General features: G+C 45.5%; 1 protein-coding gene and 1 long non-coding RNA gene across 11 annotated transcripts in view; one reads left to right on the top strand and one right to left on the bottom strand.

Moving 5' to 3' along the window:
• The window catches only part of LOC134486113 (uncharacterized), a 20,342-nt gene extending 12,531 nt beyond the window's left edge, over positions 1-7,811 (top strand). Inside the window, exons 2-4 of one of the 3 annotated variants that reach the window (XR_015684410.1) lie at positions 2,734-3,326; positions 3,601-3,989; positions 6,254-7,476. This is a non-coding gene — a long non-coding RNA (uncharacterized LOC134486113). Of the gene's footprint in view, positions 1-2,733; positions 3,370-3,600; positions 3,990-6,253 lie in introns of those variants that run through there. The other 2 variants (XR_015684409.1, XR_015684408.1) reach the window with 2 other exon arrangements.
• Positions 1-23,093, bottom strand: part of Wipf1 (WAS/WASL interacting protein family, member 1) — a 103,349-nt gene that overhangs the window by 25,918 nt on the left and 54,338 nt on the right. The window contains exon 2 of one of the 8 annotated variants that reach the window (XM_087647014.1): positions 243-486. The gene's annotated coding sequence lies outside the window, so the exon portion shown is untranslated. 8 annotated transcript variants of the gene reach the window in all.

Below are 23,093 nucleotides of genomic sequence, written 5' to 3' on the forward strand. Positions count from 1 at the left end.
CTTCAAATCTGTCCAATGGTCAGGAAAAATTCTCCGGGAAAAAGCTCACTCACATCTTGGCCCAGCGCAAGTTCTGAAGCACTCACAACCACCATAGCAGGCAGCAGGAATAAATCACACGCTGTTCTACAGAACAATTAAACATCTTTATCTCCACATACTATGGCCCATTAAATGTCACTTAGTTCTTCCCTTTGGCTGATAAAGGAAAATAAATTTACTTTGAACTCAGTTTTTCTTACCTTTAAAAAGGAAGGCATGATCAGGGACTCAGACAGAGAGAGACCAAGCAAGACAAGAGCCAGAAGAGAGAACTGTCCCTCAGAAAGGCATCATCTTCCAACACAGCTGAGGGGGTTGTTTCTGGGCAGCCATTTTGGACAAGCTCTGGCCTCTTGTTTAGTGTGACACACCGAGTCAGAGGCAGGCATCCTTCTGTGGTATTCACTTCCTGCCTGATTAATTTCTCTGTTCCTTCCTCCTTTGCTATAGAAAAAGAAACTAGATTGGTTTTACTTAAGCAACAACAACAAAAAAAAAAAACAAAAAACAAAAAAACAAAAAAAACCCAAATTAAAAAGTTTCTCCTTCAGGATAGAATGTAGCCACTTGATGCAGAGGAAGGTGGATCTCTGTGCCTCTCTCCCGTTAACAGCCCCCTCCCCCAAACTCCCAACACCTCAACAAAAATAATTACTCCTGGAACTTGAGATTTCTTCAAAAGAATTCAATTAGAAAGCACAACCCTTAATTCTGACTATTTCATTTGGCAATATTGAGAAGAGTCACTAAAGAAATAAAAACCCTTAAGTACGCCAAGAATTAGCATAAGTGAACCTTCCTCATTGGCAGAATGTTCAAGTGTTCCGGGAGAAAGTCGGGACGCAGGTGAGGTGTGCAGGTTGGGTGCATCAGAGAAAGCGAGCTTGGAAATGCCACCAAGGGCCTAAGCCAGGATAAAGGGTACACAGAGAAACTGTGGACCTACAGCTTTCTAGACCTGAATTTCTTGTTCCTCTCTCCATACTTACAGGGCAACAATCAACTCTGCTAGAAGATGTTTGACAAAAGCAGACAGAGGTTTCTTACTTCTGAGGTGGATGGCAAGGGAATATAACCCAGGGTTTCCCAGCCTTGGGTCTGGTGTAGAGTAGCATAAAATATTCATACATTCCTCTTGATGCATCTGGGAAATTTCACATTCATTTTTGCAACACATACGGAGTTAACTGAGAAAATGGCTTCAGGTGAAACAATGGAAAACAAGGTGTATTTCAGAAACTTCATTATGAACCGTTCCTGTGGGATTCTGACTCTGACACACCTTTACCTGAGCAGGTGTCTGAGGGGCAAGCACTGGGATGGTTTCTGGGGATAGTGGTTGGAGGAGATGCTTGTAGGGTGCAGTGGGACCAGGAATATTACATTTCCTCTGGTGCTTATGCTCGCTCCACCCCAGTATCAGAAATACTGATATTGAAGAGTGCTGGACAGATGGGCTCTGAACTCAGAAGGTAGTGAACCCGAATTCCCTGAGAGCTGAGTAGAATGAACAAGCAGTGTCTCCGTGCGCCCAGTTCCTAGAAGCGGATCCAAGGGTAGAACGACTTCTCTTGGAGCTGCCTGGAGGAATGCAGGACCTCTGCTTCAGCAGGGCCTAGGGAAGGTGGCGTTCAAATAGGACTTGTTAGGCATGAGGCCAAGCAGAGGTGGAGGCTTGCAGCCAGCATTCACTTCTGAAAACCCTCGGGGCACCAGAAAAAGATGATCAGCTCTAGCTTAAATGCTTGGGTGAATCTGTGAGGAAGTCTAACTATAGCTGGCTCTAAAATGAGAAGATGGGCGGTGGGCTGCCGTGACTACGGATTTACAGTAATTTTGATGTTCACTATGTTGGGCACCCCAAGCTCACACATATGGGGGGGGAGGAGACAGACACATAGACACAGAGAGACAGAGAGACTATTCCGTATGCATATTTTCCAAGGCTATTCCATCTATTGGTGAAGCTCAGTAAGAAGGCGAATGTCACTTAGCAGGCGGGAACACCAGAGAGTAGGTATATAGAATCTGGGACATTTCATCTTTAATGAGATCTGCAAACGCAGGCCACACAGGCTATACTTGAAGTGTGTATTTTGCAAGATTGAATGTGAATCTGATAATGTGGATAATGTGGTCCTCCTGCTTAAACCCCTCCAATAACTTCTCATTCGTTTACAAACTCCAACCTACACCACAGAGGCCCATATCACAGGATCTCTTTTCCTAGCCCTTTATCATCCCGGCTGCTGTTGCCTCTGCCCTCAGCCCACACAGGGCTGGATTTCAGGTGTACATCCCCGCAACGTGACTTAAACCCTCGTGCTGATTTACCCTGCAGCCCTTTCTGTTCCTCAACTGTACCAAGTTCATTTGCATCCTGGGGCTTTGTAGCTCTAAGTCCTCTCCCCTGGGCCTTCCTGTCCTGGGTCCTTTCGTTGCTCAGCTGTTGGTAAAAAAGCCCTCCGGCTCCATCTCTGTCTTCTCTTTGTAGAGTGGACGCCATCACTTGATACTGTACCTGTCTTATGTCGTCCTCACCGTGATTTAAGCTCTGTGGGGGCTGAGACCCTGTGTGTCTTGTTCTCCGTTGTCCCCTCAGCATCTAATTCTAACGCCTGGTAGGTGTCCAATAAGCAGTGGCTTTGAATTTCTCGTAAATCCCACGGTAACACAACATTCCCTCCCCAGCTTCCCACAGTTAGCCTCCGTTGTCAACTTGACATAAGCTAAGAGTCGCCTGGGAAGAACTCAGTCGAAGAACGGCCTTGATGGGAATGGCCCACGGTCATGTCTGTGATGGTATTTTCACAACTGCTAAGTGAGCTGGCCTGGAAGCCCTCACACAAACCAGACAAGCACCAGAACTGCAGTGATTTTCCTGTTGGGCCTTAGCAGTCTGGGGACTCCAGGTCCACCTGAATCCTTGTCCCTTTCCTTTGCTTGGTGGAGCGTCCCCTTCCCTCCCAGATCCAGAGACATTCTCAGTGCACTGCAAACACAGCAACGGAGTCAGCAGTGCAGTGGTTCAAAGCTGCCCGCACTCGTGCACACACTTTGGCCTCCAGACCTCTTTTTGCTGATGGCCTACTGTGTAATCTGAACCAAGGAAACGGCTTGGGAGGAGAAAGGATGTAACCTGTGAGGATGCAGGGGTTGGACCTGCCACAACTCATCCTTTGCCACTCTGGATACGAAACTAAACGCAAGCAGAAATTGGGGGAAAGACGAAGCAAGTGCTGATGCCCTGAACTGAGGGCTTAGCCTGCGCGCAGTCCTTGCAGGTGTGTGTTTACACTGTACTTTGAGTAGGCCAGCGCGGACATTGTAAGTAACTGGTACTGGACCAGAGTTTTGAATTCCACCCTTATATCTGCAATTGGCTGGGTTAATGTTGGGGAAAGGCTAGCACAGGCTCTTCAAGGCTAGAAGTTGGTAATCCTTGGAACGTATGCTAGTTGTGATGTGACCTAATAATCTATGACTAAGACAGGGAGCCTGTTGATGGTACACGACTAAGAAAATACTTAGGACATCTTCCTATGTGCTCCCTGCTAGGTTCGCTTCAGACAAAAAAGCAAAGACAGAAGGCAAAACTGTACCAAGAAACAAGTCTGGGATACACTAGAAGCTGATTCCTTGCTGTCCCCACAAAGCCATTCTGTTCCTTCTCTGAAAAGGGGGACAGCTGTTTTCACCTGTTGGAAGCACCCCACCAGCAAGAAGCAGATGATCCTGTGAGCAATCTGGATTTGGCAGCCTTGGACTGGGTTAGCTGTCTTTTCAGGGGGCCTCTTTGAAACAGTGTGCGTGGGGTAAACCGCCTGTTAGTCTTGAGCTGTCCGGCATCCTCCCTCCCTTCCTCAGAGTAAGGAGTTCAGATTTGGGAAGAGATCACCACTCCTGTAGCAACTGGACTAACTGTGCTCTGACACCAGGAACAGCAGGTAAGCGGCTGGGTTCGTTATTGCTTCGGGGTTCCCTGGTTACGGTGACAGATGAGCATGTGACCTCTTCCGAATCAAGAGGAGTCAAGGAGAGGTAGTCTAAGACCCACGGGGCCAGTGCAGGCTGTACTGCAGCACATTCTAAACATGGGGGAGGGGTGCTTGAGAAGGAAGCTAATTCAGAAAGAGCTAGAAGGAAATCTGAGACTCAAAGGGTACAGCAATCAAATGCAAGGTGTGGGCTTCCAATTCAAAAAACAAAAACAAACAAAACAACACAAAACCAAAAGCCTCTTCAAAAACTAAAACAAAACAAAACAAAACAAAACAAAAAAAAACCCCAACAAACAAACCACAAAGCAGCTAGAATTTAAATGTTGATTGTCTATTTAATGATGTGAAGATAATCCTGATTTTAGGTTGGATGTTACTGTAATTGTTTTATAAGGAATATTTTATAAGGAATCCTGACTTTCTAGAGATTCATACCACAATATCTGTGAGTGAAATGATTCGTCTGGATTAGTGTCAAAGTAGGAGGGACATGAAGGCAAGTGAGTTGGGGGCAGGAGAGACCAAGTGGTCCCAAGATGATGGGTTGAAAGTTGAGCAAGAGACGCACATTAGGGTCGCACACCACCGTGCTTACTTTCCCATTATGTGAAGAAAAACAAGCAAGCAAGAAGCAACAAGGCCTATGACTCCTCCCCTTCTTCATCCACTAGAGGCTGTAGGGGTTGGCTTGATTCATTACCAACCTGCCTGGATGTGGAGTTAAGGAAAAGTGAGTTTGTTTATCTCAAAATAATCTCTTGGCTTTTGGGTACAATGGGACACTAATAATTGAGGATGTAGGTAGTTCCTTCTAGGAAAGGATTAAAGTTACTGAAAGGGATACTAGTGAATGAAATCAGAGGCTTTAGTAACTGTGGCAAAAAAAAAAAAAAAAAAAAAAAAATCAATAAGTAAAATCCCAACCAGTGAGCTAAGAAACAAGAGAAAAAAGAAATACTCCAAGAAGCTCCAACAGGTGGGAGGGTAATGAGACATCTTACTTACTGACGCAGAAGGCTCAGGCCTGGTGGGTGGGGCCCGCCTTCACACTGTCTTCTCTGTCAGAATGACCCTTAACGCACGCTCAATCTACGCCATTCCTGGGATAGTCTTAGCTCACCGAGACCCAACTTTAGGCTATAGCTATAAATGACCAAGAAGACTTCATCATGTTTGAAGCCATTTCTGCAATCTGGGCATTGTCTAGGCATTCCCGGGCATGTGGAAGTGAATCCTCAGCTGAGAGATGCTATGGTATATAGTTTCAGTTTAGATACTCAGAAGAAATCCACGGGCTCAAAGCTTCAGTGGCCTTTCATTTATAGCAAGTGAAGTCCTTCCACGCTGAGTAAGGCTGTGGGGGCCCACCCTCCCATGCCAGTTTCAGCACGGCCTGTTTCCCCTGCCCTTTTTACCTTCTCTGTGTTCTCCCTCTTCTAAGCCTGCTGGGTGCTCCACTAAGAGTGCTTCCCTCTTGGCTGTCCACCTCACTCACAGCAGGCGTTATTGACATGATCTGTCTTTCCCTCTACAGTGGCCACAATGGCTGAGGGCAGGGACTCTGTCTTGTCTAATACTGTCTCCCCGGATGCTTGGAACAGTAACTGACACAACACAGAGCTTATAAAACATAGGAAAGGGCCCTGGAGAACCTACCACCACCAGGTTAGAACATCATTAACCTTACTTCTCTGTAGGAAAAAATGTTTTTGTTTTGTTTTTTGTACATTGAAAGCCCATGCCTGTGCCCTTTGAGAGTACCCTCTTGTTTTCAGTAACCTTGTTAAGCTGTGAAAATTTTCCAGTTGGTCACCAACTTCTAGCACAAGTGTCTCCAGGGGAAACCCATACAAAACACAGAGAAATGGTTTCTTACAGTCCAAGGAGCAATCTATTGGAAAGTCCCCCTCCACATCCTGCCATGTCTGGTCTCTGCACATATACCAGGACTTGCTACTGACATGTGGCTAAACACACATTCTTTTTGGTTGGCTACTGATGGTTTGAAGACCAAATAAAGCCCTTACAATTATTTCTAGGATGAGGGTAATGGGCATTTGTCAGCCTTCTCTGTAGCCCAGAGTTACTTCATGCCCTCTCTTGGAGGACAGAGCATTAAAGACACAGAAAGCCCCTCTGGAATCCCAGGGGAAAGGGCAGAGTACAGCTCTGTACTCTGGGGCCTGACATCATGTCTCTAAACACTGCAGGAGAAGCGCGCTGACCCGAGATGCCCCTTGGAGTCCTATGGCTATTCGTGAGCCAGGCCTGGCTGGTGATGTTTCCTGAGAAAGGCTGACCCAGCTGCTCTGCGAAGACAGGAAACAGGGGGACATCTGCAGGTCCCATAATGACTGGCTTTCCTGAGATTGAGACAATTTGCACTGTACCGTATGAAAGACTATCCCATTTGGCACAGAACTGTCCCCTTCGAAAGTCTGATTGGACACCTATGTAGGTGGAAAAAAATGCATATAGTGATCTTATCCAGGACCTCAACTCTGGTGTACATGTAAACGTAAAATAACCACACATGTTCCTTGACTTACAAGGAGGGTCACCACCTTCTAACTCACTGTAATTTGAAAATAGAGGGGCTGGTAGTAAGTTACAGTTAGACAGAAGCAGCAGCGGGGTGAGTCAAATAACAGACACACACTGTGCACCTCAAAAAGTTACAGGGAAGATTTGGGAGGTTTCATCATAAAGAAAGGAGAGACATGCCTAAATGATTTAAATATTACAGATATCCAGACATCATTCCATTAATATGTATGTTAGAATGTTTTATGTATCAGTTCGAAAATATACTTTAAAAAAAAAAGAGCTGTAAATTTACATTTAGTAGATTACACGCAATCAACTGAACATCCTAGCGTAGAAACTAAATCCGCTGTGCTCACGGCATGCTTCCCCCCACCCTTCAGAGGCTATCAGAGCTTTGCTGCCACCGTCCAGCTTCGTACCCAGGAGGCCAGCAGTCAAAGCATGGTCGATACTAATGCATGGGGCTTTGCAGCCACGAAGTTGGAAACCTGGAAGCTGAACTACCTTAATTCTGGAAACGCTGGTTACACTCATTGCTTGACTTTGCAGAAAATATAAATATTCCATCAATGAAAGGGTTTGCCTTGTTCACATTGTGAAGGAAATGAGAAAGTTGTCAGAATAAAAAAGGAATCACTGTGTCAGCCCTAACAACAAGGGGGGGGGGGAAGCTGTGTGTGTGTGTGTGTGTGTGTGTGTGTGTGTGTGTGTGTGCAGCTTGCATGCGCTGGCTCGGAGGTTAAGAGCACTGACTGCTCTCCCAGAGGTCCTGAGTTCAATTCCCAGCAACCACATGGTGGCTCACAACCATCTGTAATGAGATCTGATGCCCTCTTCTGGTGTCTGAAGACAGCTACAGTGTACTCATATAAATAAAATAAATCTTAAAAAAAATGAGGCTGGGATGTTATAAAGGGATGTCATGAAAACCTGACAGCAACCATCACGCCCGGGTTGACCAGAACCGCAGCATGCACAGGGGACAACAACCTTGTGGGGAAAGCACGTCTCCAAGGGCTTCTGCCCAGTGCCCTTCAGCCTCGACTCAAGCCACTCTTGTTATCAGCCACCATGGCCAGAAGACTTTTGAAATACCTGATACTGATGCTCACTTTTGGTTTGAAGGCTCTGCTTTCAAAGCCCTGTGAACACACCCATACTTCACCGTCACAGTCCCCCTCAGTGTTCTGCTGCTCCCAAATAAATAGCAGTTATTGCTTTGAGCATCTGTCCTTGTTTTAAAAAAAAAAAGTTTGATGAGATTTTTATCAAAAGCTCGTCACCACTTTTAGAAAACAATGCCCCCGGGGTTGGGGATTTAGCTCAGTGGTAGAGCGCTTGCCTAGGAAGCACAAGGCCCTGGGTTTGGTCCCCAGCTCCGGAAAAAAAAAAAAAAGAAGAACCAAAAAAAAAAAAAAAAAAAAAGAAAGAAAACAATGCTCCCAAGGGCACTGATGCGCAGTCTTTAAAGTCTCTAGCCAGAGTGCATCTATGGTGGCTGCTGCGGGATCCACTGAGTAGATCCCACACACAGATGTAGATGCCTGACCACTGGCTTTGTGTGTTGTGCACCCTCCCCCACCCAAGACGATGTACCTGATCAGGTATAAACCAAAGTTAGCCAGGTACTGGTGGAGCAGGCCTTCGATCTTAGCACGCAGGAGGCAGCGGGCAGATCTGAGTTCAAGGCCAGTCTGGTCTACAGCGAGTTCCAGGACAGCCAGGGCTATACACTAAAACCCTGTCTCAGAGAGAGAGAGAGAGAGAGAGAGAGAGAGAGAGAGAGAGAGAGAGAGAGAGAGAGAGAGAGAGAGAGAGAGAGAGAGGAGAGAATATGAATCCCCTTTGCTTTTACCCGCCCCCCCCCTTTTTAAAGATTTTATACACACACATACACACACACACACACACACACACACACACACACACACACATATACATATACTGTTGCTCTCTTCAGACACACCAGAAGAGGGCACCAGAAGATGGCATAGGATCTCATTACAGATGGTTGTGAGCCACCATGTGGTTGCTGGGATTTGAACTCAAGACCTCTGGAAGAGCAGTCAGTGGTCCTAACCACTGGGCCATCTCTCCAGCCCTTATTTTCCCCTTTTAATTAAGATTAAACTGATTTTTCTTGAAAACTAGAAATGATGTATGAGGCCAGGCTATTTCACTTAAGTTCTCTGAAGATGGTGAGGGCACTTGTTAATGGTGATATCCGGTGAGGCAAGCAGGAGAGCCACTGCTTCCGGTAGGTGGTGGTGGTGAGCTACTCACTTTGCTGTGGAAGGGAAGCACCTGGCAACTCGGTAGCTCTTCACCGCCTAGGGGAGACTTCACACTCTCCTCCCCTTCACAGGGTCCCCCTGTCTCTCCCTCCCTGCTTCTTGGCACATTATGCTTTTCTCTGTGGCCTGCCAAACAAGAGTTTGTTCTACCCAGATGACCCCAGATTCCCTCCAAGAACCTCCCTTCCCCTCTGGCTACTCTTGAGTTCTCCAAATGACTGACTGGGAAAACTTGAAAAAACCCTCCCAGCTTGTCTGCAGAGGAGTCAATATCCTTCCTGCTTCCAAATGTGTGTGCACCAAAGTCAGAAAAGGTGCAACCAAGGTGACCTAATCCACCATTTTTTGCAGGGTCTCCCAACCTACTACTGATCGAATGATTCTTTCCCCTGCAACCCGGAAGCCGTCCACTCCGAGTCTTGGATCATTTACTGTGTCTCGGGTCCATTCCAACAGGATGACCGGGGTGGCTTGTGTGCAAAGGAACTCCATGACTACAATTAAATATTGACAGCTTTGAGGAGAGCAAAATACCAAGCAATATAAAAACCACACGTTTACTATTCTAAGCTACCCCCCAGGAAGATAGAACAGCACACAGAAGAGGAGAAAGAAAATTTAAACACTCTCTCCCTGTCTTATTCCCACCACCACTCACTAAGGCACACAGACAGACAAACCAAAATAAACTGAAACAACAGGTAGAACGAGACCTGGGCCCTACTCTTGGCTTCTGAGTGGTACTTATGTCCTGGCAACACATAGATGGCTGTCTGGGCGCCGTGGACAAAGCCGGGGTAACAGAATATGCCAACATCACTTCCACCTTTGTTCACAATGTGTCCCGGTCCCATGGCTTCTCTCCATCATCCAAGCTTCCTCTTCTAGATAAGCCTCTCTAAGTTTGAGGCCCTGGCCGTCCTTGTCTTTTCCTCTTGCCCTGACCCTGCATGGAGTCCTGCTTTCTCTTCTAGCTAAACACACGATGGCCTTGGTTTGTAGGGACAGAAGTACTGAGCACCCTGTGATGTGATGTCGTCACTGCCCACTGTGTGTGGGACACTGGGAGGGGTCCTGTGCACGGCCTCCATTCATACACAGTATCTACCACACGCTCCTGTTGCTCTGGATACAGGGCATTGGACTGGCTAAACAAACTGCATTCTCCACCTACAAGGAGGCAGAACTGACTGAGCTCATCTCAGCTTCTTCAGATCACACCCAAAGGGTCAATGCTGATACAAGCACAGCACTCCAGCCCTGTCAGTCACTGCTGTCTGAGGTCTGTAGGTGTGGGCTGTCTGAACTTACACTCGCTGATATACTGCTGGACCACCCACAAAAGTCTGGTTCACAGCGGCTTAAGTACAGCTTCAGTTTCTAGTCCTCGAAGGAAAGGACACGGTGGGAGGACATGGGGACAAGGAGCTAAGTGTCCACTCCCCTTCATGCTCCTAAGACCCAGCGTCTGCCCTTTGCCCCCGAGCTAACCCTAAGAGGCTCCTGCCTTCCTAACACATATCCTCTTGATTCCTCTTCCTCGGATAAGAGAACTCACTGAGGTGTCAGAAGTGAATCAGTGGCCCTTGAATTCATATTATTATTTTAAGCAGCATGACTGCCTCCTTTTAAAGATGTATTTATTCTATGAATCCTTTATCTTAAAGATTTTATTATTTGTGTGTCTGTGTGTCTGTCTGTCTGTCTGGTGTGTGCCCGTGAGCACAACGTTAAAGCAGAGGACTGCATTGGAGGTCCTGGAGCTGGAGTTACAGCCAGTTATGAGCCTCACCACATGGGGGTGGGAACCAAACTCAGGTCCCCTGCAAGAGTGCGCCCTTAACCTCTCCCAAGTTCCATTGCTTTTTTATTTGTGTGTGAGGGTGCTGGCTAGATGGTTTAGCAAGGAAAAGCACTTGCCATCGAATTGAAAACCTGAGTTTGATATCTGGGACCACATGGTCGAAGGGAAAAACAATTCTGCAAGTTGTCCTCTGACCTACACACACACACACACACACACACACACACTGAACGAACAAACAAACATAAACAACATTTCTGAAAGAGGAAGGAGCATCTAAGCTGGTGTTGCTCAACTTGTGGGTGGCAACCCTTTGTGGGGTTGAACAATCCTTTCACATATCAGATACTTACATCATGATTCACAAGAGTAGCAAAATTACAGTTATGAAGGAGCGATTTAAAAGACCTTTATGGTTGGAGGTCACTACAGCATGAGGAACTGTGTATCAGAGGGTCAAAGCATTAAGAAGGTTGAGAACCATGAAGCTAGTGAGGAAGCTCAGTCAGTTAAGAGCTTACCTTGCAATTATGAGGGTCAGTGCTCAATCTCCAGAACCCACATTAAAAACAAGCAAACAGACAGACAGACACCTGGCCAGCATGGTGGTGTGTTTGCAACCCCAGCACCGAGGATGTGAGGCTATAAAGAAAGTTGATTGTGGCTCCCTGGGGCTCACTTGCTGGCCAGCCTAGGCTACAAGTTGAGCTCTGGGCCAGTGCTGGCTCCTGACAGAATGTGGACCGTGCCAGAGGATACCTTTATATAGTATAAGATCTATAACAGAAAATACTAACAGTCTTTGTTTCTTTTAAGGGTTTTGAGACCCCAAACTTTTAGCTAGTATACCCAGCCCTGTGCCCACTACATTTATTTTCAACATATTATTTATATTAATCTTTGCAAATTTATTAGGTAAAAATTATGCGCATGGGCTACATTAATTTTACTTCTGATTTGTTCTCACCTTTACTTCTCGTTACATCATTTTTTTAAATTAAATGTTATTGGAGTTTTTTTTAATTGCAGTGTTAATCTTTTATTTCCTTCTATTTGAAGCAAAATATTACCCCAAGTGTCATGCTCTATATTTTTTCCCCTCAGTGGTGGGGATCAATTCCAGGGCCTCACATGTAGACAAGCACTCTCATACCAAGCTTCATGATTCTTTTTTCAGGACCAAAATGGAACATTTAGCCACTGGGCCTGGTGGACCATGGCTATTCTCGGGAGCTTATAAATTGGACCACCTTGATTTTGCAAGTGTGGTTAAATTTTACCGTGACATCTGTGGGAACGGTCTCTGTGCCAGGCCAGTAAGAGGGTGTGCGATTTGTAGGCACATGACCCCACAGACAAACGCAGGAGTACCTGGGCTTATGCTACACATGCTCAGCCCAGAAACTTGTATTACGACCTCGCAATGCTGAGGAATGATCAGTCTCAGCTTCCTTTATTTTCACATATGCCATTACAAAACCCTTTAGGAAAAGGAAGATCAATTTGATTTTTTTTTCTGGACTGCAGAGTTGTCAATCAAAGTCTGTTTCTGAGCAGAGGTCACTCAAAGCAACTCTAATGATCTGTGACAGTAGTGACCTCTTACAGCCTCCTCCTACCTAGTTCTAACCGAGTCACAACCTGAGATGAGGGTAGGTGCCCTTTGCTTTTATCGTCTCCTCGACTGGACTGAGAAGATGTCCAATATGTCTAGATTAGACAAGCAGATATTCCGGGGCAGTGTGCTTGGCACACGTTACACATCAGCAGTAGGCACCAGGAGCTATCACATCATCCGTGAACTGAGCATCTCAGGTAGCGCTGCTTAGTAAAGGAGGAAACATGAGTAGGCTGGGGGCAGAGGGATAAGGAGGGCGAAAGGTGTGTGGCACCTGAAAAGTGTTAAGTACTGGTCACCTCAGTCTATTTATACCTGGTTCCCAAATAGCCTCATCCCCACTTCAGATATCTGACATTGATCCATTTAACCTGGGCCAGCCCAAACGCCCACCCACTACCACAGAAGAGTGCCCAACGTGTAAGACATATAGCTTCCTACGGGTTGAGCAAATTAGACACTGGCAAACTGGTTTTGTGCTCACTGCTTTCTATGGCACCTGAAGAGAGCTGTTGCCAACCAATGGAGAGTTATGGTCCAGGAGAAGAAAGGGGAGCCACTTGTCCCAAAATCCTACATTACAATGAGCATGGTCTTTCTTGGACTCACTAAGAAGATGACTAATGGCCCTTCAAGGCAGTCTTATCACACCTGATTAGTCTAGAACAATCAACCTGGGGGTTATGGCCGCTTTGGGGGTGAACAACCCTTTCACCTAAGACCATCCTGCATATCAGATGTTTACAATATGATTCACAGCTACCAAAATTACAGTTATGGAGTAGCAACAAAAATCATTATGGTTGGGGGTCACCACAACATAAGGGTTGCAGATTGAGAGCCACTGGCTTAGAGGCCAAAAGGTAAACAAAGGAACAGTAATTGTCTGTGGATGTTTCCAAAGGTAGTGCATAACAAAGAAAACAGGCCTAGGCAAGGGCCTAGTTTCTCTGAGCAAGTGGGAAACAAAGCCACCAGCCTACCAGTCTGCCCAAGCTCAGCCACTGCTAGGTGATGGCACCCTGATTGGGAAGACACCAGTGACAAGAGCAGAATAAAGCTGCAGTAAAACGTGGCGCCCCACAGAAGAGTTTATGCAGCCAACTCTCACTGGCAGGGCACTCATAGAAGGCGCTGTGGAGATCAGCGTGAAATCTTACTCTGTTCACAGAATCTCCTACTCATCTGCCTTTACTCTTTCCAGAAGCCACACACCTTGAGGAGACGCCCTTGTTTTCTTCATCCTTGATACAGGTTCTGCCTATTAGCCCATCATTATCTTCCTCCCATCTTTTAATGGAAGGTCTTACAATTAGCCATGAGTACTCTCCTCTCTGCATTGAGAGGAAGTCTTGCTACAGACCCATGCTAATAAGATGACTAACAGCCCTTGTACTCCTGGCAATCCTCTGGCCTCAGCTTCACAGGGGTTAGGATTACATGGCGTACTTCCACAGTCTGCCCTCCATTTTCCAGTACTGGGCATCAGACTCGTCCTCCGTGGGATAGGTAAGCACTCAGCCCTCAGGCACGCCCAAGACCTGGAAGCTCAGTTCTGAAACTCTTCTACTGTGGGCACTTCCCCTCAACAGCTGACGCACAAAGGCTGAGGCAAAGCTTCCTCCCATTGCTTCCTCTATCCCACTATTTTGAAAATGTAGATGACTATCTCTCAGAAATGCTGAGAGAGAAACAGCTCCAGCATGAGCAGCCGCTCATGGCCACTACCTGCAACCCTGTATAAAAACATCCTTAGACAATCGTAACATCATAACACTTCATCTAAACATGCCCCAAGACAAAAAAAAAAAAAAAAAAAAGCACACAGTTTATTTTTTTGAAAAGCAATGATATCTGCTATCACTTTTCTGGAACCAAGTGTTTGCACTAAAAAACGATGAGTCCATGAAAAAAGAAAAAAGCCCAAGAAAAACCTATTCAGAGCTAACTTTCTAGTAAGGGCCATTCCTCTGCCTCTTATATAAAAGAAGCTATTTGAAAAGAATCAATTTTAGCACCTGAATCTGATACTGTAACCATCATTACAAAAATTGTGCTGACACATTTTAAGCTTCTAGCTCTGTTTTCCTTAGTGAAAGCATAAAAAAAAGAAGTTTAGAGTTTTCTCCTAAGATATAAAGTGTTACTCTCGTCAAAGCAAAAGCAGTTTGTAAAGTTATGGGAAAGAGTGTTTATGTTGGGATGCCAGAAGTATTAAGGTCTTTTACTGTTCAAAAATATTTCAAAGAATAATAAAAAGAAAGTTAAGGACAGCCTTGCTCAAACTTAAGATCCCTCACCCCCACCCGCTCTCTCTTCCTTGAGGACTGGCTCTCACCCTGCAGCCCCTGATACCCTCGAATTCACAGCCATCCTTCTGCCTCTGCCTCAGGGATGGATTACAAGTGTGAGCTACCATTTCTAAACTGTATCGGGGGTCAGGGAATCTGGCAGCGTCAAAGATTTAGTAACGGCCATATTGAAAGGCGCTGCGTGGATTTCTCAGATCAGGCAGATGTCAAGCAAGAACAGGACCCCACTTAAACCTTTGCATGTCATCCACAGGGCCGACACCTGAGTAGCAACATAAGGCTGTTCCTGGAGACCTCAGCCATTTTACTGCCGAAAGTCATTTTTATGAAGTCACCTTCGGACGTGAAACACAGGGTAGAGCTGCCCTGCTCTCACCCGGTTACCACTGTACGGAGCTGGCAGGGATCTCTCCCGGTACAAAACTCTTTCGAAGCAATGACCTGGGAGGAAGCGGTATACTGATACCATGGCGGGGAAAGTCCTTAAATACAAAGATAGCTCAAAACTATCCGTGTATGGCTTAAAGGAAATAAATAGTTCCAATTCAAAACAAACCCAAGAGCCCAGTTTACTTTGGCCATAGCTACACACACATAGAAAGATGAAGGTTCAGCTCACTCAAGATGAGTATCTTGCTGTGTGTAAAGGAATGAACGGGCCAGGCCGTCCACCCTGAGGTCGCGAGGCAATCAAAGATACGTCTACGGTGTGGCTGCAGAAACAGAACCACACAAGTCCGAGAGGGTTTCCTGTCTTTAGAGACGGGTGGGCTCGCTGCCAACTTTGCTCTCCAGGAGCCAGGAGGGAAAGCAAGTTTGACACCTCTTCCTTGGGCTGCTCCTAATGAGAAGCTCATTCTGAGCCCACAGGAGTCTCCCGCTGCTGAGACCTGTCCATGGCGTCTTCTTGCCAGGGTACTTTTCCCTGCAAAACTAAGAGAGGACAAGAAATCCTAAAAATACGTGGTTGGACTGCCATCTTGAAATTAGCCATACTGAATTTGCATTTTTGCTCATTTAAAAACAATCTGTAGCTAGACCTTGCGATATGTACTTTTACTTCCTGGGAGGCAAAGCAGGCAGAACTGTTAAGTTTGGGGGCTGATTGCTTTATAGAGCCAGTACCAGGCCAGCCAGGGCTATGTACTGTGACCCTGACCACAAGAACAACAACAGTAATGATGATAATAATTTTAAAATCTTGAGGCGAACACATCCGTAATAGAGACCAGCATTTTATTTGATTTTGGGAAGCGGCATTTTCTGTAAAAGCAGCTCTTTTTCAAAGCAAAGAGGGTTCACCCAACAAAATTTCAAAAGGCATTTGATGCTTGTTTCGAATAAACTTGTACTTGGGATGAGCCTTGCCAGCCACTTTTTAAATCTTGCTTTTAATCTAGGTTTTATGCTGTTCTTTGGAAGTATTTAACCAGAAAGGGTTAAGGGTACACAAAGAATTCTTCATTTTTTGGTCATATAAGAAAACTGACCTCATGGCTGATGGACCATTCTTTTCCCTTTGTCCCTTGGGGATGGGAGGAGAACACAGAAAGGGTGACTAAGTTTAATATTTTGTGTCATCGACTTTCAACAGGTTAGTGAGATTTTTAACTAAAAAAAAAAAGCCCACTTCGGGCCCAGATCACATAAAGGAGCAATTCCAACAGTTCAACAGCAGTTTGCTTCTTCAGGAGTTGGCTATGCCATTGAAGGTGGGCTACCCGCTCAAGGTGGACTTGTGAGGGCTCTTCCAAGTCCTCGTCCGTGGCTTGCCACTCAGCCAGCCTCCTCAGCTGGTCAAACCCAGCAGAACCTCCGAGAGTGCTCTGGAAAGAACACTTAAGGGCTAGAGCGAGCGTTCGGTATTTCCATGCTATTCTCTGGCCAGGGGAAATACCAAATCAGAGGCATCTGGAAAAGACAGATGGCCCAGAGGAACAAAGACCTCTCCAAGCCTGAAAGCACCAGCCGGCCCACATGTCCACCTGCCTGTCCTCAGCTGCCTGCAGACACTAAGCCATTGGCACCAGAGGTACAGCAGCTTAGGTCAGACACAGCATGCAGACCAGTGTGGTCTGACCTCCCAACAAACAGGTTTCTTATCGAGTTGGAGGCGCAGAGAAGTGGAAATGTGCGGTTCTTTAGCAATGCCAGAAAACAGAGGAATGCGGTCTGTGGGGAGTTCTACGTGCAGTGCTACCATCCCTCGACAGAGCTCTCACACTGGTCTCTCTCCGTTGCAGACAAGCAGGAGAAGGCCCACTGGCACCTCTCCGTGTGGTGTGCACACGGTGTTTTTCTTGGCTGTTCTGTGACAGGCCGAAGAGAAGGGCGGGCTGCAAGGCGAAGAAGTGCTTCAGAGGTGGAAAGGGTAAGGCCTACAAAGGCCACGTTCAGCAAACATCTTTGAGGTTTTCTTTTATTTCCACAATTCTGAGTCACACAGCTTCCTCTGTGGACTTATAACAATAACTAATGAGTCTTAGAAAATGAATTGGTATTCATGGGGAAAATGCTAAATAAAGTTCATCTTGTTCCTCATCCATGGTTTTATGTCCTTTAGAAATGCGTTTCAGTCTCCAAGACCATTCAGAATTGAAGTTCTATATCCATAAGAGCTCCCTGGTGGTGTCACACTCAGGGTGGAGTTCACACCATGAACCATGGCCTGGAAGGAAGAAGGAACCCCTTGACACCTCCAGCCCTTCCAAGTCTCAGAAGAATGAACTGGGGATCATGGAGCCCGGGCAGAGGGTAGCCAAGAGGAGAAAATGGCAGTGAGCCCACAGACAGAGGAGAGGACAGCATGTGTTTGTAGAGGCATAGGCACCCGAGTCCTCAACAATTCTTATGACATGAATACTAAGAACAACACTAAGAACAATAACTAACAGTGACTGAACTCATGCTGCGTGATAAGGTGTGTTATAGGTGTTTTCTAAATGTCACCAACTCCAATTTTGCAACATGATAGAGGTGTTGATGATGATAACTGTGGTGGTGATGGTAGTGGTGGTGGTGATGATGGTGGTAATGGTGGTGGTAGTGATGGTGGTGGTGGAGGTGATGGAAGGCAGAGGCAGGTGGATCTCTGTGAGTCCAAGGCCAGCCTGGTCTATGTAGTGAGTTCTGCGACAGCCAAGGGCTATAAAACCACCTCACCCTAGTTCTGCAAGTCTTGACTTTGCATGATAATGCATTGTATCTCGATCTCACTGAGTCAGTCATTTCTAAAAGGGGCTTTTAAAACTTGATGTAATGGGGGCTGGGGATTTAGCTCAGTGGTAGAGCGCTTGCCTAGGAAGCGCAAGGCCCTGGGTTCGGTCCCCAGCTCCGAAAAAAAAGAACCAAAAAAAAAAAAAAAACAAAAACAAAAAAACAAACAAACAAACAAAAAAACTTGATGTAATAAGGGAGGCTGGAGAGATGGCTCAGTGGTTAAGAGCCCAGACTGTTCTCCCAGAGGTCGTGAGTTCAATTCCCAGCAACCACATGGTGGCTCACAACTATCTGTAATGGGATCCGATGCCCTCTTCTAGTGTGTGTCTGAGGACAGATACAGTGTGTGTGTGTGTGTATATATATATATATATATATATATATATATATATATATATGTGTGTGTGTGTGTGTGTGTGTGTGTGTGTGTGTGTGTGTGTGTGTATAAATCCACATAAAAGGCCAGGGCTTTACCTCAGTGATAGAGTACTTGCTAGTTTATGTGAGGCCCTAGGTTCAAACCCTGACACTGCAATAGAAAAACAACCAAAAGGCTTGCCAAATGGCAACAGATATGGCGCAGGCTTTGTTGGAGGGTCTTCCTTCCTCAAATGTGGGGTCAGTGTGAGCTTAAGGGGTGGCCCAGCATCTGACTGAAGCTGGCTGGATTTGTTCTGAAAGAGGACCCTATTGAAGATGGTCCCAGGCCATTTACAGCCCTGGCAAGGTGTCACCACCTTGAGGTGAGGCACACAGCCACTCTTTCCTCACTAGACTACTGTCCTCTCAATCCTGGATCCCCACTGCCCCCAAACAGTGACCGCCAGGTTGTCTGTGGCCCTTGCAATCCAGTGTTACCAGACACCAGGCACCAAATCCTCCATCTTTCCACATCTATGGCACTCAGAATGGTGCCTTTGATAAGCATTTCGTGCTTTTTTCCTTTCCTAAAATATGAGAATAGCATGCATCTACTCTGGAAAATGGTGACACAATAAATTTTGTAAAGATTTTATAGTGGTGATAGGAAGCAGTGAATGGTTATAACTTTTTTTTTCTTTTTTTGAGACAGGGTTTCATGAAGCTATCTAGCCCAGGCAGGCCTTGAACTTCTGACCTTCCTGCTTCTACCTCCCAAATGCTGTGATCATTGACATTAGCCACAACACCCACTCATCCACTGATAACTTTGGGAAGCGTTTTCCTCTAGTTTTATATATGCCCCAAATATTTTAAAGTTAGAATTATTCATGTGTGTGGTTCTGAAGTATCTTTTGACAGCTAGGTTTTATTTTTTAAAAATATTTATGTTGGGGGCTGGAGAGATGGCTCAGTGGTTAAGAGCACTGACTGCTCTTCCAGAGGTCCTGAGTTCAATTCCCAGCAACCACATGGTGGCTCACAATCATCTGTAATGGGATCTGATATCCTCTTCTGGTGTGTCTGAAGACAGCTACAGTGTACTTACATAAAACAAACAAATAAATCTTTAAAAAATATTTGTTTTTATTTTATGTGTATTCATTTTGCCTGAATGTTATTATATGTGCACCACATGCATGCAGTACTCACAGCAGCCAGAAGGTGGAGTTAGAAACCCAAGAGTTCCAGGCAGTTGTGAGCTGTTAAGTAGGTTCTGGGAATCAAACTGGGACCCCTGCAAGGGCAGCCAGTGCTTAACCATGGAGCCATCTCTCCAGCCCAACTTTTCTTATTCTTTCATACTACTTAATGCTCTTTGAAAATGTGATTTTTAAATAACAGCAGAGTTTTTTTCTTTACATTCTCCTGCTGTCATTCACTTGCTTCTACTTTGCCTTTATAATTATGCTGACACTAATATGCTTATATACTCGCTATGGAGACACGCTTAACCCCAGCACTCAGGAGGCAGAGGCAGGAGGATTGCTGTGAGTTTAAGGCTAACCTGATCTACAGAGCAAGTTCCAGGTCTGAGAAAATAATGCCCATACACACACTTGTGCCCAGCTGGTATTTTGCTATAGAATACATGATAGATACAGAGGTGCCAGATCAGAAGTTGAACAATTTAAACTTGCTTAGTACGAATGACCTACTGGGGATGCTTACTCTCCCTCCTTCCCTCTGGCTGCATAAAATGAATGTTCCACACATGGTGTCATGGTTAAAACCAAAGATTACATTTTGGGGAAATATTTACCCTAATTGATTTCCTCAGTGGGTCAGAATAGCGACCCATACATTTTAGCTCCATGTATATATATTAAACACCAGAAGAAGAGTTTACAAACCCATTATGACTGGAAGTCCACAACTTCGGGGCCCCAGAAGCCCTAACATGCTCTAGCACTTCAGAATAGAAGCTGCATTAGACACCATTGAGCCAGTCAACTGTCGTAGTGTATGACTAGAGTATGCAAACTCAGAGAGGTCTGGCGGCCTAACAATGTGCCAAAATTGAAGCAGGAGTCTAGGTTCAGGCACCAAGAGTCATTTCTTGAGTTTGGGTTGTCCCTTCAACCAAATGGAAGTAACAGCTCGCTGTTACCACGATAAGAAGAAAGGTTACACAGATGTATTTGTAAAAGAAGTTATGCTCTAAATTCTATTTTGCCTTCATGTACGAAATCAGAAATTCTTTTATAGGAAAAAAGCAAATGTTAACCTCTTAAATTATACTCTACTCAGCAAGATCCCTCTTGGATTTACAAGTTTAATTTCTTTGCGCCATTAACACAATCAGCATTTATCCACTGTATGCTCATCTAATCTGCATTTACTAACTTTCTACAATGGCAAGTTCCTGTGTAAGTACTACCATAGGAGAGGAGAGTACCACGGCAAGGAGTGAGGGGCTCAGTCTGGAGAGAGGTGGGGAGGATGGCGCATGAGCACGCCATACCGTGTTTGACTGGGCACTAACAGGCATGCAGGACGTACCATAGATGGTACCGAGCAGTAAAGAGGGATGACTTCCTGGAGGAACTGCGCCTGCGCCTAGAGGAACTGCGCCTGCGCTTAGAGAAACCCCTGACCGAGAAGGGATTTGGATGAAGTGCTGTCAGATACACAGCCCTGGGGAGAAACCTGTGTGCAAGGTGAAGCTGGAGAGGTGTCCCGGGCCAGGCGCTGTTCAGGAATTTGGACCTTTGTGTAGAACTGTTGAGGAAACATGGAAACTATGTAAGCTATTTACCCTAGCCATATTCAAGTTCACTCTAGTGGTAGTGTGGGAAAAGGCTGTGAAACTTTGAAAACAGGAGATGAATACGTCTTGGTCCAGGCAGGCTTTGCTTGTCTCAACTGGGGGAGGATGTAGGAAACATGAGATGCGCCTGAGCAATACTTAACAGTCAGAAATAACACGACAGAGAAGCGGGAGTTATTAATCAGAACCGTGGAAAAGGAGCAGGGTCAGCTTTCACACAGAGGGCTTTGCACACGCAGAGCTTGAGAGCCACAGAGTTCCCGCGTGTGTGCAGAAAACCACTGGAGATCAAGGGAGGGGCAAACAGAGCCACAGAGAAGCATCATCAGGCTACAGCCACGACCCTTCCACAGGACCCTCCCATAGAACCCTCCCACACGACCCTCCCACAGGAGGGGGCTTTGTTTTCTGCTGATGCGGGAAGGCAGACCAGCACTGTCCATGAAGTGCATATGCCAGGCAAAACTTGCAACTTCTCATAGCTAGCTACATTTCAAAAGGTAACTTGAAACAAGCTCAACTTCAAGCATGTATTTTATGTAACCTAAGCTATCTAAAATAACATTTTAACACTGAAGCAAATCTCTTTGAAATGAACGTTTGTAGGTTAACATACAAAGTGTCAAGTTTCACCACCGGCCTTATGCAGGTGGGTTCATTCTAGTTCATTCCCCACCCTCTCATGAAAGATAGCCAACATTCTCTTTGTACCAAACCTTCACACGCCACACAAGTGTTTTCTCTAATTCTAGCACAGTCTCAGCATGACCTGGCCATATATAGTACATCCATGACACTGGATTTTGAAGAATTAGACACCATCCATGGGATGACTTCTGGCCTTGGAATTTTTGGAATTAAATGAAATGAAATTGAATTTCGCAGCTGAGGGTACAGTGAGGATGCCTATTGGATCCCCAAGTCACCACCCACCCTTCCCTTCTCCTCTAGAAGGGAAGACAAAAGGGGCAGTGTGTATGCCTTACTGGAAGGTTGGGAGGAAAAAGCACAGGGAATCCTTCTCTCTAAACTGGGCCTCCTAGGTTGTAAAACACCTTGATGTAACCTCATCAATTCTGATCCACAGTTTCAACTGATTATCTCCCTTTCCAAAAACTATTTATTTTTATGATTTTCAGTAATGTGCATGTGTCTATATCTGTGTGTAGTTATGTGAACATAATAAGGTACCATAATAAGAGGACAAAGGTGTTGGATCCTGGATCTAGACCTATGGGGTGGTTGTGAGCTGCTGGATGAGGGGGCTGGGACTTGAACCCAGGTCCTCTGGAAGAGCAGTATTTGCTCTTAAACACTGAAGCATCTCACCAGCCCCTCAACAGATCATCTCGTAGCGTTCAGACATATATAGTCTCTTGATAATTTCTTAAGGCAGATTTCCCAGCTTCAGACATTTACAGTGAACTACACAATTTTGTGACAATTTTACACTACCAAAATAACAGAGTCATGCATTACACAATGACATTGCAGTCAGGGACAAGACCTCGGAGATAATGGTGGTCCTGTTGGATACTGCTTAGCGCAGTTGCCTTTGGTATAAGTGCACTCTGTGCTGTTAGCACAATGATGAAATCACCCACAATGCACTTCCAATACCATGCCATCCTCTAAAAGAAGTTACATGTACAGGCTGGAGAGATGGCTCAGTGGTTATGAGCACTGACTGCTCTTCCAGAGGTCCTGAGTTCATTCCCAGTAACCACAGGGTGGCTCACAACCATCTGTAATGGGATCCAATTTTTATTTTTGTTGTTTTATCTTTTTATTTTTCACCTAATCTAAAGAAATCTAAGTACATATTTGGGTGACATCCTAATAAAATGTAAAACTATATCCATGATTTTGCTGTTGTTGTTGATTTGTTTTGTTTGAGACAGGGCCTTGCATAGCTAAGGCAAATGTTTGATCCTCCTGTTCCCACTTCCTGGGCTACAGGGGATGATGACATGTTTGCATGGGCTACAACGCCTAGCCTTGAATTTCATATGCACTATATTTTAATTAATAATTATTTAAATAAAGAATTGCTTATCCATAGTTCT

Source organism: Rattus norvegicus, chromosome 3 (assembly GCF_021556685.1).
Source record: "Rattus norvegicus strain SHRSP/BbbUtx chromosome 3, alternate assembly SHRSP_T2T, whole genome shotgun sequence".
Taxonomy (NCBI): domain Eukaryota; kingdom Metazoa; phylum Chordata; class Mammalia; order Rodentia; family Muridae; genus Rattus; species Rattus norvegicus.